A 19,355-nucleotide genomic window follows, 5' to 3' on the forward strand; every position below is an offset into this window, starting at 1 on the left:
TCGCTGTTCCTGCAGTATCTAAAGACTTACTCCTAGATTGTCCCTTCATCTCAGGATCTGCCATATCTGTCAACAGCTGCAAGTGAAGCCAAATCAGTTAATGTCAATGCTAGTCTGCTGGTGGGATTTCAGATGTTTCTGGGTTTTAAGATCAGCGTATGGTCAGTGCTAGCCCATACCAAGGAATACACACCCATCGGGGGCTAAAGATCAGCTTATGGTCTGTGTTAATCAAAGAGTATTTAATGCTAGCCCTTAACAAGAGATCTGAATGCATCTGGGAAGCAAGAGGACCGAAAAGTCAAACAGGTGCAGATGCATCTAGGGGTCAAAAAGACCCAATGGTCAAAGCAAGTCTGTGGCGAGGAATACATACACATGAATGTGGGAGCTCAAGGTCAGCTAATGGTCAATACCAGCCCTAGTGAAGAGCACAGGTGCATCTGGAGGTTTAATCTCAGTTTAGACAAATCCTAAACGGCAGAGGGTGTGCGGGAGTGTCCAGGTGATCAAGCTCACTTTATTGTTAATGCTGAACTGTTTAACAGTGCAGGTGTATCGGCGTGGGGATGAGCTCAGTTTACACCAATCATCAAATGCAGAAGGAGGTCAGATGAAACTGAGGGCTCAAGCTCAATTTATAGTCAATGTAAATCTGTAGACAGGGTGCAACAGTCTGAGCATTTGATTATCACTGCCTCCCCCTTATTTTTCCATCGCATCTGCCTTTGGGGTTGGATAGATGTTTAATTCTGCCTGCGCCTCATCCCCATTTTCGAAATGTTTGTTGCTCCTACTCAATCGAGTTAAGCACGATATAGGTACACCTTTGTCAGATTCCTTCACCGACACATTTTGCTTATGTTTAATGGTACTGCAAGTCCTCATAAGAGCACCAGCTGAGTTGGTGCAACGCAGGAGAAAAGTGCCCTGACAATGCTTTAGACAACAGTTCACTAAAGACGCTCAAGACTGAAAAGCTTGACAGACCAAACACCAACCAGGAGGAACCATAGCATGGGTGCGACAAACTTTCATCCGGCATGCTCTTCTGCTCTGGAACAGATAGGGAGTTCTAGGACTTAGCTAAGCCAAACTTTTGCCAGGGTATTTTTGATGAAGAATGATTTCAAAGCAAGGGTAAATGTTGTCATCTGTCCACCCACCTTCTGCAGGGCAGCCTAATTCGCTCATGGCCCAGCCTACCCATATGGCTCACTCACTGTCACTATAAATAATACTTTCAGAGAGACACTATTATAGAGAAAAAACTGGTTAGAGAAATACTATCACAGATAAATATCTGAATAGAAACCTAAACAATTTGGTAACATCAGAAAGATCCCTAAAGCAAAACTGCTGCAACAAATTCCTTTACACTGAAAACATATTTCAGTCACTCTCCCCTAACTTGACCAGTGCTAAACCTAATCCAGTCCCCAGCATTACAATGGAACCTAACGCTAACTGTTGCGTGCACACAACTGCTTATGACACCCGAAAAAGCTGCTTGTCTGAATTATTGCTTTACTTTTTTCAGTTCAGGCATTTTTCCATGTATTTAAAGCCAGCATTAAAATGATGATGACAGTCTTTTTCTGATTTGTTATCATTTGGAATTCTCCGACCAACACTAGTTTTAAAGGTAGGGTAAGATGATCTACCAGGTATGTATGTGCAAAGACTTGCGCATCATTTGTGCCTGCCATGTCAGTAATCTTGTAGTCCACACTTTGCCTTGCCTTCTACCGCCACATTGTTGGTTGGAGTTCATGTTTTAATGAGGAATGGTTTCTAGTACATTGTTCCTCCTAAAAGTTGAAGAGTGTGGGTGAGTGGGGTGAACAACATGCTAATTTTACAGCCACAGTTTCTGCACTAACATAGCTTTTTTGCTTTTGTGGTGGAACTCTCCAAAATAGTGAGTGCATCGCAAACTCAATTTTGCTGCGAAACTACAGTGCTGAAACAAGTAACGTTCGTTCTTTGTTGTGAAAACACACTTCTGTGCTACAGTCAGTATTTTTTGTCTCAAATGACTCAATATCCTTCAGAAGTGAAAGGTTGGGGCTTCTGAACGTCATTTTAAAACTCAGTTGTAAAATGCAATATCTGAAAAGTGGTCATGCACATGCTTACCATGCGGATGTACGAAGTTACAACGCGAGTTTTTACAACGCGTAACGTTACATCGCGGTCGTTACAACGACTGCGATGTTACCACGCCATGCCTTTACAACGCAAGTCTTTACATCGACTTGCACTAGATGGCGTGCTAACATTAGAAAAGCGTAATTTACTATTCCAACTCCAGTCCACTTAACAGTAGGGAAGGTGTTGGGATAGTAAACTACACTATTTGTAATGGTAGCACGCCATCTAGCGCAAGTCGATGTAAAGACTTGCGTTGTAATGGCATGGCGTGGTAACATCGCAGTCGTTGTAACGATTGCGATGTAACTGCATCGCGGTGTACTAACCGCGATGTTAAGGATGTTCCCCTTACCATGCCATTCATTTCACGGTGAAAAAGAATCACTTCTTCTAGTGCCACCATGCAGAAGATCCGCCTCTGAGGAGGCGTCCGTGACAGTGAAGGTTCAGGTCATCTTGGAGAGAGAGGCCTTCTTTCCATCTCACCACTCGACGAATATCCTGTTCACTGCTCAGGGTTCGGCAGTGCATACATATAGTAAAGTGAGGCTAAGGCAGCATCCTTACCGTGCACCATTAAGTGGTTCCAAATTGCAACAATAGTGCAAAACCAGGGGGGGCTCTCTAGCCTGGTGGTGCATGGCTAACCCTGGAACAGACAGGCATGAGACTGGCATCTGTGCTGGCACCATTTGATGCAAAAAATCAAAGTAAGCTCCTGCAGAGACATTTAGCAGCAGCTAGCTATTTTCACAAGGGAGAGAGTTAACAGCGGTCATTTAGACTCTACGGGTTATCCTAGTTAGTAGTTCCCTTTTTTTTTTTTTTTGCACTACTCCTGACTAGAAACTAAGCTGAAATGGTGCTCGCTCGTGTTTTAGGTCCTCTGCTCCCACCAACTTTGATCAGGTGATCAAACAGTGAGAGTAAAACTTTTGAAAAAATTTAAATTGAAACTGCTGGTACCACTGATGGACATTATTCCCCATTATTAGCCCTGGCGCCTAATTGGCAACAAATAGCTCACCACCTGGTACCTGCTATAAAGTGTGATTTGTGCCAGAGAGTTTTTGCACTCACACTTTACACTGGGGTCTCAGTAAAGCGCTATGTGCACTGCGAGTGCTAACATATTTCACAAGCCAACCGCTGCGCTTTAAGCTTGGAATGGAAAGGCGCACTTGTCAGCAGGTAAACACTAAAGGGTTCCTTTTAGCACCACTCCTGAAGTAACCCGGCACGCACAATGTTTCTTGTCTTGCCCGGCGCCGGTCGCATTCTTGCTCGGGTCTCAGTTCAGATCTTCCTCATAATAATACATACAGTAAAGCAGTGGTCGAAGTGGGGAAAAAAAGTAGGGGAAGTGTGGGCGGAGAATCAGAGGGTGGGAATAACCTGAGGATTGGATCAGGGGGCGGAGTGAGAGGTGTGGCCAGGATGCGCATCCAACCTTTAGAATTTGTTTGGCTGTTCACTGACCAGTTACAGCTTATTATGTTATTTAATTCAACTAATGGATACACGTAAATATTTAACGATTAATATAAGTTATTGACATTAAAATAAATTCACAAAGTGGGATATGTTTCTAAATACAGAATGTCCCAAATATGCTTAAAAGTGGAAGCACAAGCCATTTGTTTCCGAGCCATGGAATTTCTGTCATCAGCCCAGAAAGGACCCATTTCAATGTCCACTGCTCATATGCTTACAAAACGTTAGCAGTATGGTTTGAAAAGACCAAATTAGTGAACACAAAGCCGCCGTGCACATTTTGTTTTCCAATCCTCCCATCAACGAGGTATTGCAGTACCTCCAGCACTGGTGCACTTCCCCACCCGGGGAAAACAATGCTGTTAAAAAAAAAAAGACAAGAAAACAAAAGTAGCGCTTCACTGGCAAACTCTGTAAAGTGACGCTAATGTGTTTGGGTGTGAATAAAACCAATCTGGCCACTTTAAGAATACTCTGTCTTGCTTTTAGTTATTTATTTTCATTTTTCAAACCGTTTATTTCCGAGGCTGCACGTTGGAATAGAAAAATGTCAAAAACGGCATTTCCAGGAAAGTGTTTTTTTTATTTTGCATCCATTTCACAGGGGTACAAATGAATGACAAGAAGACAGGGTGAGAACCATTTCTTGAGTCACGGATTCGGATAGTGAGGAGGAGCTAGACAGAAAGAGAGGGAATAACAGTAAGAAAGAGAGGGGGAATGGAGAGGGGCGCTGTTAGCATCAGAGCAGAAGGGGACACTGTCCTTGTCTTGTCTGGGCAGGAAGCAAGAGACGGAGACCTTTCTTTTCCTTCCCTGCGCCCTGCCTGTCCCCGAACAGCCACTGATGCCGAGCCCTCTCTGCAGGCCTTGGATATTTCTGAGGTCCAGGGATGCATGTTCAAAATAAAAAAGTAGGGGAACGGAATGTATAGAATTAAAGAAGTAGGGGCCCGCCGTGCCCTGCCGATCCCACCCACTTCGACCACTGCAGTAAAGTCACAACGCTCGAGAAAAAGCAGCGTTGAATGGTTTGGTTTTTCATTTTTACTTACAGGTTTACTTTGCTGGTGGCACTGCCTTTCTTTTAAGAGGCCTGCTAAATGCTGCTGCTGCTTCAATAACAGTGCCCGCCTTGACGTCGTGCTGAACTCTGGCCCCAGTGACTCGTGCGGTGCGGGGCCACGTGGAATTTGATTTGAAATAAAAGGTTACACAGGCTGCTGCAGACTGCCCCTACCCCCCACATGACCAACTATAGCCCTGGCCCGCCCACCAGCAACACTGAACCGAAGCAGACCAGGCAAATACAAATGGATGACGTGGAGGATTTATTATCGGCACTGTCGAACTCTCTCAATGAGCAGCATAGCAACACTCTTCAACAGGAAGACTAGTTGGAACAACACTGCAATGAGTCAGTTATTTACTTTATATGACAGCACATGCAGTGAGTGAAGTAGATTCCTGCTTGATGTGAGTTCAAGTTGGCAGTAGCGGTGTAGACCCGGCCCTGCCAAATAAGTGACGGTGCTAAGCACCGGAAAGCACCGGTACAAATTAAGCACTGACTTCACGGTTTTGGGGGATTTGAATCTCCACTTGGATAATATCAAGGACACTGATATAGTGAGTTTTGTAGCTGACCTTGCAGCGTGTCAACTGCTGCAGTTGGTCGTTGGCCCCACGCATAGTGCGGGACATTTATTAGACCCCGTCTTTACTAATATATCTCAAGTTACAATGTGTGCACCCATTAGGATGGGATTGACGGACCATTTCCTGATCTCTATGTTCCTTCTTGGAGTCATTCCTGCCCAGTCCGAGGGTCGGTTGACCTCGCTGAAACGGCCCTGGCACAAATTGGATTGGGATCAATTTGAGGTTTGTCTCTTGGCTACCCGGCCAAGTTTGATAGATGACTCCAATGAGGCATATAGGCTATTATCAGAATGGATAAGGCATCCATTAGACAGTTTAATCCCCATGAAAAGGTCAGTTAGCCGTAAAACCAAAACAAGACCTTGGTTTTAGGCTGAACTTGTTGGTATGCGTCAGGGATGCAAGAGACTTGAGCGGATTTGGAGAAGAGATTTCAGCCCAGCAGCTAAAGACATCTATCGGGCAGCAATTAAAAGATACCATAAAGCCATATATCAGGCATGAGCAGTTTTTCTCTCCAACCAAATCCGTGAAAGTCCTAACCCCTCTAAGAGTATGTTCTCTATACTTGTCAGTCTGCAATCCCAGCAAACTAACGCCGGGTCTACCATTAAGTCCAACAAGCAGTGTGAGGAGCTGGCCACATTTTTTGTAAAAAAGGTGGATGATATCTATAGATCCTTCTCCATCACATACAGTAACATGCCGCTGGTACCTTGTTGTCAACGGCTAAATACCCTGCACACCTTTCCACCGATCTCGGCAGATGAGTTGATAGGACTGTGTAATAGGATCAAGTCAGGCTCCCCAGCTGACCCTCTCAAACCAGACCAATTTAAGATGGTACTGCCGACTATTTTACCCTCTTTGAATCAGATGATCAATAGCTCCCTTAGTACAGCTACGGTGCCCAGGGCCTGGAAACAGGCTAAAGTAATTCCGTTACTTAAAAAACCTGCGCTTGATCCAACAAAATCAGAAAGCTATCGTCCTATATCTCTGCTTCCTTGGGCAACAAAGATCACAGAGGGATATGTGAACTCCCTCCTGTCGGATTTTCTTACCTTTAATGATATACTGGACCCCTCTCAAAATGGTTTCCTGCCAGGTCACAACACGGAGTCAGCTCTCCTGGCTGTTACAGAACATCTTTGGTCAGCCATGGATGAGGGGCAAACGTCGGCGCCGATCCTGTTGGACTTGAGCGCCGCGTTTGACACGGTGTCGCATGAGATTCTGTTGAGACGTCTTGTAGAGGTGGGAATCACGGGCCTGGCATTGGAGTGGCTTGCCTCATTTCTTCATTAGAGGTCATTCTCGGTATCTGCCCTCCCGTTTGCTTCTGGTGAATACTGCATCAAACAAGGGGTGTGTCAGGAAGTCACTGGTCCGAATGAGGGAGAGCCAGAACTAGAAGGAAGAGCCTGTACTCCACCTTATATTTCCCCCCTCCTTTATTCACAGCCCGTATGGAGTGGAGCAGCAGCAGATGTACCTATCAGTATAATGGAAGCCCCAAGTAAAGATTACGGGCCCTTTAAGGAAGACGTTGCTACCACGCATGTGGTAGGTCACGTGAGGGAGGAGGAAGCCTCTTATCGGGAAGAGGAAGAACGTAGAGGGAAGCGAGGAGCGGAGCAGGAGACGCCGGTGGGACGAAGGAGCGACAGAGAGGCGGTATCCAGGGGAGGCGTATTCCTGACGTGGAGTAGCGAGGACGACAAGGAAAAGACAAGCGTCGGGTCGACGGAAGCAAGCGATGACCAGCCGCCGCAGAATCAAGCCGAAGAGTCCCGCCACGGCCCCGGAGGGTCATGGCTCTCCCAGGTGCGTGAGCATTTGCGAGTATACTGTAGAAAAGGGGGGGACTCGGGAGAGACAGGGCGGGCAGCGGGGAAGCGCGCTGAGAAGAGGCATAGTCTATATCAGAAGGCGTCTTCCTCCTTTTTTTTTGTTTGGTCACATCCCGGTTCTCGTCTTCCCACCCCCCACCCCCACTTCACTGTCTATGTTTTCTTTTGGGGCTCCACTAATTTTTTTGGCACAGCAGAGCAAACAATACCTTTTTTTTTGGCATCGATGGTCCCACACACCCCTCCCCATAGCATATCATTAAAAACTGTCCAAAACACTTACCTGAGCCTTCTCTTCTCTCTGAGGGAAACCGCTGGCCAGGAAGACACCCACCAGGGAAAGCTCCCCGGAAGACCCTGAAAAGTAGAAGAGGAGAGACTAAGAGAAATCTACCTTCAGCCCGAACTTGTTACTTTGTTTGTTCATGCCCGTATATAAATATATATAAAGAAACAAGATAGAACATTCAGACGCAGACTGTATAAGTAATTTCTGGGCCTCCGCATAATCACGAAATATCACAGGGTGCCACAGGGTTCGTCTCTCAGTCCCCTACTATTTAACATCTATGTTCAACCTTTGGCTGCTGTAGCCATGAGTAGGGGCTTGACCATGGTCTCATATGCTGAGGACACTCAGTGGTGGCACTCTCTAATAACACCTACAGGGCGCCCTCAAGTTTCAGGGTGACCTTGCAGCAGTGGCCGAGTGGATGACTGCTAACTGCCTCCAACTGAATTCCAACAAGTCGGAGGTACTGTTTGTAGGTAGGGACCATGGTCTGCGGAGTGATCTCTGGTGGCCAGCCTGTCTGGGCATGCCCCCTTCCCCGAAACAAGCGGAAAAGAATTTAGGGGTCTGGTTGGACTCTTCTTTAAACTATCGAGTCCAAACTAAAAAAACAGCAGGGACCTGCTTTGGACTGCTACAGGGGCTCAGACCACTGCTGGGCTTTTTTGATGCCTCTACACGTCAGGTCATTATTCAAGCGATTGTTTTGTCCAGACTTGATTATGCCTGTTCCCTTTATTTAGGGTCAATAAAGCGGAGGTTCAGAGACTGCAAAGGACAAACAATGCAGCAGCCAAAACACTTCTAGGCCTGCGCAAGTTCTGCTCTGTGTCCAGCGCCATCTGCCGTCTTCATTGGTTACCCGTGGCCAGGCGTATTGAATTTAAGGCCTTTTGTACCACTTCTAAGGTTCTGAAATCTGCTACCCCTCCTATTCTGGTCAAACTTCTTTCACCATATGTTCCATCACAGCCCCTCCGGTCACAGGGCCAGCATTTGGCAATGGTTCCACGGATACAAAGAGTTCGGGCCGGTGGCCGCTCTTTTCATTATAGAGCTGCCACTTTATGGAATACACTCCCTGTGCAGATTTGTGTTCTTAACAATTACTTAGAATTTAGGAAGGCCATCAAAACTTTTCTCTTCCCCTTAACTTAGCTGGTGTCAACTATGCTGTCTATCAGTTTTCCTATCAGCGCCGGGACGCCCCTTTGCTGGGGCAGCTGTTGCGCTTTATAAGATTTTAACCTAATCTAACCTTCCTCTCTTGGTGTGGAGACTTTTCGTTTAACATTTTTCACAACAACTTGGGAGTGGAGTTAGAATAGTAAATATGACAATCCCCCCACCCCCTCAATTGTACCCTTTGCTAAATGATTTTGGGCCTACAGTCAGTACATTTGACCACTCCACTGACTCTTCAATTTATGCACTTTCCTCGAATAGAAAATCTAAAACCACTCCAATGTATGTAATATTCCCTATGTTTGTGGAAGTGGAGTGAGAATAGTAAATGTATACCCCTCCCACTTTATGTACTTTCTCCATTGTTTGTTGACTGGAGTTAGAATAGTACATCTGAGGCATCCACCCTCCCAATTACGCACTTTCTCCAATGACAGCACATTTGAAGCTGCCCCATTTCCCCGTTTATGCACTTTCTCCAATGTTTGTGTGCTAGAAGTTAGAATAGAAAATCTGCCCACCCACCCCCAAATTCTATAGTTTCTTCAATGTTTGTGGGATTGGAGCTATAATAGTAATTATGACCCTCCCTCAATTTATGTCCTATCCCTAATGCTGGTGCAACAGGAGTTAGGATAGTAAATCTGTTCTTCTTACCAACTTCTGCAACTTTCTCTGATGTATGTATGAATTGAGTTAGGATAGTAAATGTGAGTTCATAAAATGTGTGCACCTTTTCCAATGTTTGTGGGAGTAGAATTAGCATAGCAAATACCCCCAATGTATGCCCTTTTTCTAAAATGTTTGTGTACTGGAATTATAATACTAAGGGGCTTATTACAACTCACCGATGATCTGACCACCCTATCAAGAGTGCAGCAGTAGTACCGCTAAAGAACCTCTGCAACTCCTGGAGATCCGTGATCCTCTAAGATGTTGCAGTGGTGTGAAGTTGCAATAAGCTGATGGTGCCACAGCGGCACCGCCAAGCATATTACGAGTTTCCTCACCACCACAGTTTTCATGGCAGTGAGGAAACTAAGGGGTCCCTACAGGGCCCAAGTTTCCTCTGAGCCATGGGGTGCATGTAGGTGGCACATGGTGTGCCCCCTGTCTGTATGCACCCCCTGTCCCTGCATGACTTGGATCACACAGTCCATGCCGTGCATGAACATGCTTTGGCACTCCCATTGCAGTGCCTTTCTAAGGCTCAGATATGAGCCTTAGAAAGGCACCACAGTGGGACCGCCAAAGCACCACCCGCCAGACCAGGATTAAACTCCTAATCTGGCGGGCGGTGTGTGGATGGCTTTGGTGTTCTCGCATCGGGGCGCTGGCATGGCGGCCTGCTGCAAGATCTCCAAAGTTATAATCAGGCCCTAAATCTGACCTAACTCCAATTCATGCACTTTTTCTGTCTGTGGGAGTGGAGTTACAATACTAAATGTAACCCCCCACACCAATGTTTGCACTTTGTCTGTTTGTGGGACTAGAATTAGGATAATAAGTCTGATAATGCCCCACTCACCCAATGTATGCACTTTTCCCAATGCCGATCTCAACTGTTCAGCTGCTGAGACACCTGCCACTGGCCATAAGGCCATGAGTCACGTGAGCCGCATGGACTTTGTTCTGGCACAACCTCTCCTCCCACGTGGCTCACCAAGGTTTCCCCAGTGGCTATGCTGCACCAGCTCCTGCTCTCCTGCTTGGCAACTCGCTCACTGTGACTCGTCATGTCTCGGAACACTCACACTGTCAACCTAATGTTGGTGGGAGTGGAGCTAAAATAGTAAAGCTGACCCTCTCCTTAAATTTATACGCTTTCTCCAATCTTTGTAGACTTGAAATTAGAATAGTATATCTGCCCCTCCTCAATTTATGCACTTTCTCCAATGTTTGAATTACTGTAATAAGAATAGTGCATCTGACTTCTCTCCCCATATTGTATGCACTTTTCCAAATGTTTGTGTGACTGGATTTAGAATAATAAATGTGACCCTCCCCCAAATTTCCACAATTTCACCACTGTTTGTGGGAGTAGAATTAGAATAGTAAATCTGACCCTTCCCCAGTGGATGCACTTTTCCCCTATGTTTGAGGAATTGAGTTTTATAGTACGTCTGATCCCCATCAAATGCATGCACCTTTCCCAATGTTTGTGGGAGTGGAGTTAGAATAGTGCAATTACACCCTCCTACTTTCTCAAACATTTGTGGGACTGGACTTAGAATAGTAAATGTGACTCACCTCCGATATGCACTCTCCAATGTCTGTGGAAGTGGAAATAGAATAATAAATGTAACCCATTCCCCAAATTTATTTACTTTCTCCCCTGGATTTTTGCTGTTGGGCTAGCCAGTGTTTGGACTTTTACTGTGAGTGAATTCTCACTCACTGAGTCTCACTCACTGTAAATTCTGTTAAAATGGATGGAGAGTACTAGCTGCCAGTGTATGCCTTCTAAAACAAGGTCGGCCGCTGTGCAGCTGGGGTAAGAGGCTCTGGGTTGACTGCACCTAAATATGCATGCAATTAGTTCCTGCCTCACCAATGTTTTTAAATGGCTGAAGCAGAATCAGCTTAAGTGCAATCCAGACGAAGCCAAGATCATTTTCTTCGGCCAACAGGTGGAGAACAATTGGGTTCAATGGTGGCCATCAGATCTCCCCTCTCCCAGCTCTGCCCAATCGTTAGTGAAAAACCTAGGCATCCACTTGTACAATGAGCTCTCGATGCAAACCCAAGTTCAAGCCCTAGTAGGAACCTGTTTTGGAGTGCTACGGATGCTGAAGAAATGTCTGTTACTTCTCCCCCTGGACGCCAGGAGGACAGTGGTTCAGGCTCTGATTACGTCCAAACTGAACTATGCTAATGCCCTCTATCTGGGTTTGCCGGACTACCTGCTACAGCATCTCCAGGTAGTGCAAAACGCAGCAGCCAGAGCAATTCTTAAACTTAAACACAGATCACACATGACCCCCCCATCTGAAATCCTTACACTGGCTCCCAGTTTGGGAAAGAATAACATTTAAGGCTCTGGTTATGTTTTTTTAAAGCCTTCCATGGAACAGGTGCCGCCTATCTCAGAAAACGAGTCAGTCATTATGGCCCACCAGGACACTTAGATTGTCCAACGCCGACCTGGCTTGCATCCCCAAAGCTCATACGGCATGCAGAGGCGGCAGATCTTTTGGCTTTTTGGGGGCCCACCTCTAGAATAAACTGCCGGCAGCTCTGAGATCTTTAACAGTGATCTCCCACTTCAAAAAACAACTGAAAACTTGGCTATTTAAAAACTAAGCCGCGTAGGGTATGCACTTGTTAACTTGCCAGCGCCGGGATACTCTGGATGGAGTAGCAGCGCTCTTTACAAATACGGGTCATTCACTCATTCATACATGCATGTGCACATGTGTGCAGGCAAGGCGAGTGGGACTACTGACCAACTCAGACCAATATCTACGCACAGTAGCCTGTCATAGAAGAAACTCTTCAGTTGGTACTGACATGGGGAATGCCTTGCAATGTGTGTGGACATTCATAGCATAAGTCTGTAAAACTTAACTGAAAAGGTGTGTACTTTAGTGTATTATACATTATGGGTTAAATCTGTATGAAAATATAGCTTTGCCATAGTTAGGCCTAGAGATACCATGGTAAGCATAGATCCAGAGTGCATATTCAATGTCACTTTTGTCATATCTGATCTCCTTCTGCCACTGAGGATTGGTCCTATTTCGCTGACTCTGCTAATTAGGGGATGATTGACTAACTGTTCACACAATGCAAAGCAGCAACCAAAGTTCCTTCATGTTGTGAAAGGGAGAGAGCAGCACAGCACCATATCTATTAAGAGCCCAGGAGAGAGGCAGTGTGTCTCCCCTGCCACCTGTGCCTGCATTCGCCAGAATTGGGGGTGCACACCATGGGCCCGATTCACAGAACAAACTTAAGACAAAATCCTAAACTTAGTATCATTTTGGTATTCACAGAATGCACTTACTACTTCTGGTATTCACAGAATGAACTTACTACTTTTGCGATTCACAGAATAAACTTACTACTTTTGCTATTCACAGAATGGATTTAAGACTACTAACTTTACATCCGCACTCGGGCCGGAAATTCCGGCCTGGAGGCGGAGCTTCCGACCCGGAGGCGGAGCTTCCGGGCCGGAGGCGGGGCTTCCGGGCCAGAGGCGGAGCTTCCGGCCCAGAGGTGGAGATTTTAAATCTCCGCCACTGGCCGGAATCCCCACCTCCGGGCCAGAAGCTCCGCCTCCGGCCCGGAAGCCACGCCTCCGGGCCAGAAGCTCCGCCTCTGGGCCGGAAGCTCCGCCTCCGGGCCGGAATTTCCGGCCCGAGTGCGGACATAAAGTTAGTAGTCTTAAATCCATTCTGTGAATAGCAAAAGTAGTAAGTTTATTCTGTGAATCGCAAAAGTAGTAAGTTCATTCTGTGAATACCAGAAGTAGTAAGTGCATTCTGTGAATACCAAAATGGTACTAAGTTTAGGATTTTGTCTTAAGTTTGTTCTGTGAATCGGGCCGTCCGATAACAACACACACATACACACATGCAGGCATGAGAATGAAAATGAGGAGGCCAACTCCTGGTCCGTAACAGAACAGTGTCAGCCAAGCAGGGAGCCACCCGGGCCATGTGTGCTTAGGTTTTGGGAGCAGCCCAGGGCAGCAAAGGTAACAAGTGCTCCACAGAGGAGCTGGGACACCGAGGCCAATGAAAAGAGGCACCCTGCCCGTTAGCACCTAGGTTCTTTTTTATATAAGATTACAAAAATGAAAAGCATTCTTTCGGTGGGAGGCTTTAGTGGGAAAACAAATTGCTTGAAGGCAAAGGCATGGTCAGGAAGGCACTGGGGCTGCCAAATTTGAAGATCGAGCGAGCTGTGCCCCATATAAGGAGTGGCACTGTGGTGCTTCTTTAGAAGGGTTTGGGTGATGAACGATCAAATGTTCAGAGGGAGTCATTGCATGTTCTAATAAATGTTATTGTAAGGAGGCACCATCTTAAGTGATTTTAATGGTAATGCATTGTTTTTTATAACATATTTCTGCATTTATCAATGTAGTGACACCCTAACAAAGCCGTTAGGCAGGCCTCTTATAACTACCCCCTTTGAATTGTGTCTAGTATAATCAGGGGGAACTGTGGTTATAGTGATCAGGGCTTGTTAGGGATGTGAACTATTAGGAAGTTAACATTATAGCTATGTCCACCTGCCATCATGTATATATTTCTAAATTAATGTGAAAGATTGATTAGTGTGTGCTTAATAAAGTATTTTCATTTTTTTAAAATATTGACCGAACAATGATATATTGGTTGCTGTTTGTTGCATGTCTGCGGATTGGGGTACTATCTCACACCATCGACACTGAGTAGGCCTTGGACAGCTCTACCTCGCTACTATTAGAGAGTGAAGTGCTACAACGAGGCAGCGGGTTTTCAGCAGATTGAAGGTTCTGGATTTATTACTTGAGAAGTAGTCCCATCACCCACAACCAAGAATCCACTTTCATACAGCAGTTATAGTAATATATCCACCCTACGCTCCTCTCAATTTTTGTACTTTTTCCGATGTTTGTTGGACTGGAGTTAGAATTGTAAATCTGCTCCCGCATCACAATTTATGCATGCTTCTCAATGCGTGTGGGACTGCATTTAGAATTGTAAATCTGACTTCCCCAAATAAATGCATTTTCTATCATTTTGTTGGTCTGAAATTAAAAATTAATTAATTTTTTTGCAGAGTTTTATATAGCGCAAACTTGACCTGAATTGGGTATCAGAGCGCCTTACATAGCACCAGTTACATTACATGAGGACACACATTCATTTTTGGTAGGCACGGGGAGATTAAGCGATTTGCCCAGAATCACAGGATGTTCAGCGTCATTGCTGAGACTCGCACCCAGTTCCCCAGGTTCGAGGTTGACCGCCTTAGCCGTTAGGCCAACTCCTTTCCCCAAATCATTACCAATCCCACATATACACTTTTAATAATTTTTGTGACATTTCAGTTAGTACAGTAATCCTATGTATGGAACAAGGCTTTTATATAAAATGCATTGATGCAGTTTTGTTCCTCAGCTTTCATGTTCAATAAATAATATTTGATTGCAAGCTTTGGAGTGCTGGTTCCTTACTTGAACAAGTGACGAGGAGGGAGATATTGAGAGCAGTAGTGGCAATGCGATGCCTGTGCACTGTTGGCGTTTGGGTGCCTGTTGTGACTATACTAAAAAAAATAATAAGGTGTTTGGAAATAATTTACTTACATATCTAATAAATAACAAACAAATAAATAAATACATATTTTTAAAAATGCTGTACACTCAACATATATATTTAATTAAAAAACATTTGCAATATTTTAGAACGCTTTATAATAGAGAAAAATATACATAGCATGTTTCCACTGACTGCAATGTGTTTGTAGTCTACTTCTTATTTATATGTCTCTGCCATTTCTTGCCAACATTATGCCAACTGTAATGTCCTATTTAATTTTCCTTATTGATCAAACATCTTGGACTGTGGATGCAGATTGCCATTGTATACGATAAAGAAAGACAACTTAATAATTATATTTGTAATGTCATTTAAAAGTTGTCTGTTAATTGTAAGATGTTTATAGTACAATATTGGATATTGTAAAAATGTATTGGCAATGGATTTGAGTAATAGATTAAAGAGTCTTTGCTCTGTAAGTGTAGCACATTTCGGAGTGTTAGTAATTTATTTATTTATCGGTTAATACAGGGCAGTCTTATGATGTGTGTTTTATTTATTTTAGTATGTGTATAGCATGTTGCCATGTTTGGATTGGGATCACGTTAAGAACGGGGTCCCTGAGGAGAATTCTTATTAGAAGTTGCATCCTAATGTATGTGTGTTAAACGAAAATTGGTAGGAATTTCTTGTCTAACCCATTGTTTTACATTTTCCTTATATGTTTTAATTTATCAGGCGGTTTCTTAAGTATGTTTTCGGGCATTTAACAGAATTTAAGCATATGATATGGATCTTTACATTTTGGATTCCTTTTTTTGTAGTGTACATATTTCTGCAATTGTTTAGGCTACAAACGTGGATTATTTGCTGTGCAAGAGGAATTTCTTCTTTGGATTTTCTTCTGCAATGCAGCTAATAGTACGTTCCTTAAATTTTTTTTTTGTATATTGGATTGGAGGGGTCGAATAAGAAGTGTTTGATTTTTAGACTGTTATATAATGTTGCCTGTAATATATCCCGTTACTGGGCCCTTTGGGATTAGTCGGCCGCTCATAATGTGTGTCCTAGTGTTGATTTTTTCTAGCTGATGCAGCTCTGACTTGGTGTTTCGGGGTTTACTTTGCTTATTATGTGTATTATTGCATGCTTAAAACCTGTTACTATTTTTGTAAGGGAATTTGTATTCAGTTTTTGGCAGCTGATAAAATTCTTCACATGTTGTACTTTGTTTACTTGTCAATAGACCAAAGATTAATAGTATGTTATTTTGGTGATTTTGACAAGTAAATTGTGAATATGGCTAAAGGGAGGGCATCCATTAGCCAAAAGGGGCAATGGGTCAATTTAAGGAGATTATTTACTTTGTAAAATATTAGTATTTTTTTTATCACTATTACTATTGTCATATAAGCTAACTACTTCTTCTATGTAGGTGAGATGAGAGGTGTCTCTACCAGCAAAACATTTGAGAGCAAGTGTGGATTGCCTAGCTGATCTTTTTGTCCTGTATATGGATATTCTTGGCATTTGGCTAGCTAGTTGAGATGTTATTCTTGGAGCATATTCTTTACTGACGTTTCTGGTAGAAGTGGTAGAGCTGGTTGAGGGATCTTTTTAGACATGTGCTATGGTTCTACTGCATACCCAAGCCATTTAGAGTGGGTGGTTGTGTTCACTTACATTTTTAATGTCATCATTAATAGTGGTTGCATTCCCATATCACCCACTAGAGTAATGTTGAGCACACTTCATGTGTGTGAGTTTGCTTATAGCATCCTTTTTTGAAAAGGAGTAATCTACATAGTTTAGCAAACGTTTCCCTTTTTGGAATGTTGTGAAACTTGGTTCAGGTCAATATTCTGGGACCTGTAAATTATAAAAATTGAATAAAAATTGATTTATTGGAATAGGTTTGTATATTTTGGGAGTTTGACCTTAAAGTTACTATTATTATTTTAATAATGCATTTTGGACACTTAAAGGTTGTTTGTCTTCTTTGGTTTTCCACGCTTTAAACATTGAGTTAAAAGTAGACAATATCTTCTTTTGCAGTAGAAATAGATTGAAGCAATATCAAGTGATCTTTATTGCAAACAAAAGGAAATATTTAGATATTTAAAAATAAATAAAAATTAATTCTAGGTGTTTTTAAGAGAATACTTTACTTATAACCCTTACCGTTCAATCAATTTATATTTGCACTTGCATCAGTTAGGCTTCTGGTGGGCAAAGTACTGTTCTCCTCTGGTATGGCATGTGTGGCACTAGTTTGATTGTTGGGCATCTCTTCTATTTATACTCTGCCATAATTACTTGTGCTTTTCTATTTGTTAACTCTATTACTTTTGAATGTAATAGTTATTTATTTTATTCGGGGTTAAATGTTTTAGGTAAATGTTACTTTTGAATTAAAGTGTTTTAAAGTGAATTTTTGGGAGTTGGATATATAAATTTTTCATTGGCTGATTTATACATTTATGTATGATAGGAACATGATTCACAGTGGAAGACATACAATTTTGTGAAGGTTTCCTACTTTTTGGTATTCACAAACTATGTGCAGAGTTTTACGTCTCCGCACCCCTATATTATGTGTGAGGGACAATTGAATTCAGTTCTCTCAGCACCAAGGATGTTTGTGTTCCAGATGCTGATTTGATTCTTCAAGGTCTGCCACTGTACACAACAGCAAAATGTGATGGACAGAATGCAGAACAATGTCATACAGATGTATGTCATTACATCGCATACTAATACCACGCGTGCCATTACAACACGGGTAGTACTACGCGATGTCAATGACAACGAAATGCCATTACATCGCAAACTTTTACCACAAGTATGCTTTTACCACGCATGCCATTACAAGGCAAAGGCATGTGTGGTAAAGCTATACTCATGGTAAACGTTTTCAAGGTAAGTGACTCTACACTACCCCTGCACAACCCTCCCCTGACCCCCAGTCCTCTCCCTAAATTACACTGCACTACACTGCACAACCCCCCGACACTGCCCTAAAACACTACACTACACAAACACTACAACACTACCCTAAACCCTAAAACACTACACTAGTCAAACAATACAGCACTACCCTAAACCCTAAAACACTACACTACACAAACTCTACAACAGTACCCTAAACCCTAAAATACTACAACACTACCCTAAAACACCACACTACACAAACACTACAACACTACCCTAAACCCTAAAACACTACAGTACCCTAAACCCTAAAACACTACACAAACACTACCCTAAACCCTAAAACACTACACAAACTCTACAACACTACCCTAAACCCTAAAACACTACAACACTACCCTAAACCCTAAACCACTACACTACACAAACACTACAACACTACCCTAAACCCTAAAACACTACACAAACACTACAACATGCGTTGTAAAAGCGTATGCGATGTAATGGTATGCGTGGTTTTTACCATGCGTTGTAACATCGCATGCGTTGTAATGCATGCTATGTAATGGCTACGTGCGGTACAAACCACGTTGTAATGGCTGTTCCCCATGTCATACATTCACCCCAGTACAGAGATCTGGACCTAAATACATCGTTTTTTGCTCAGCATGCCATTCCAGTTTGGACCCAGCCATTGCAAATCAGTCTTGACCCTGCTCCTAATGGGAACAGTCCAACCCGAACTGCCAGGCCAGGTCCTCCCTGGACTGGAAACAAGCATCCTAGGACCGGTTTCGGGCTTCCAGCCCTCATCAGCCAGGATAGCTTGACTCCAGTGGCATGGAGAGCACGGGACCCACGTCTAGGCATACCCGTCCCACTCGGGGTGACAGACGCAAAAAGAACAATTGATGGACAGAATGCAGAACAATGTCATACAATCACCCTAGTACAGAGATCTGGGCCTAAATCAAAGCCTGGCTTGGCAGTTCGGTCTGGACTGTTCCCATGAGGCACAGAGTCAAGACTAATTTGCATATGGCTGAGTCTAAACTGGGGTGGCATGGTGAGCAAAAGAACGATGGATTTAACCCAGATCTCTTGACTGGGGGGTGAATCTATGATTTATTCAACATTCCGTCCATCATTTGTTTGCGTAGCAGTGTACACAAGAGCAACAGAAAATTACAGTGCCTTCCCTTACACCAACCAAGCTACAATGTTAAGTGCTTATAAAAGGTGAATGTATCATAACAATAACATGTTTTAGAAAAATTAGTTACAAAGTGAGTCAAAGAGGTCTTACCACTTTACGAGGCAAAAAGAGTGATGACTCTCTTCTTCTTAAAGGAGATCGAGTTAAAATGTTTGAATCATTAATTTAGACTCTCATTAAAGTTACTACTTGAAATAAATATTTGTGTAATCGTATCAGGGCCTGGACTCCAAAAGAAATTCAAGGGCACATGCATCAAACTCCTCATTTGCGATGGCCAAATAGCGATTTTTAAGGAATCGCTATTTGGT

This window comes from Triturus cristatus, chromosome 1_2, assembly GCF_964204655.1.
Source record: "Triturus cristatus chromosome 1_2, aTriCri1.1, whole genome shotgun sequence".
Classification (NCBI taxonomy): Eukaryota; Metazoa; Chordata; class Amphibia; order Caudata; family Salamandridae; genus Triturus; species Triturus cristatus.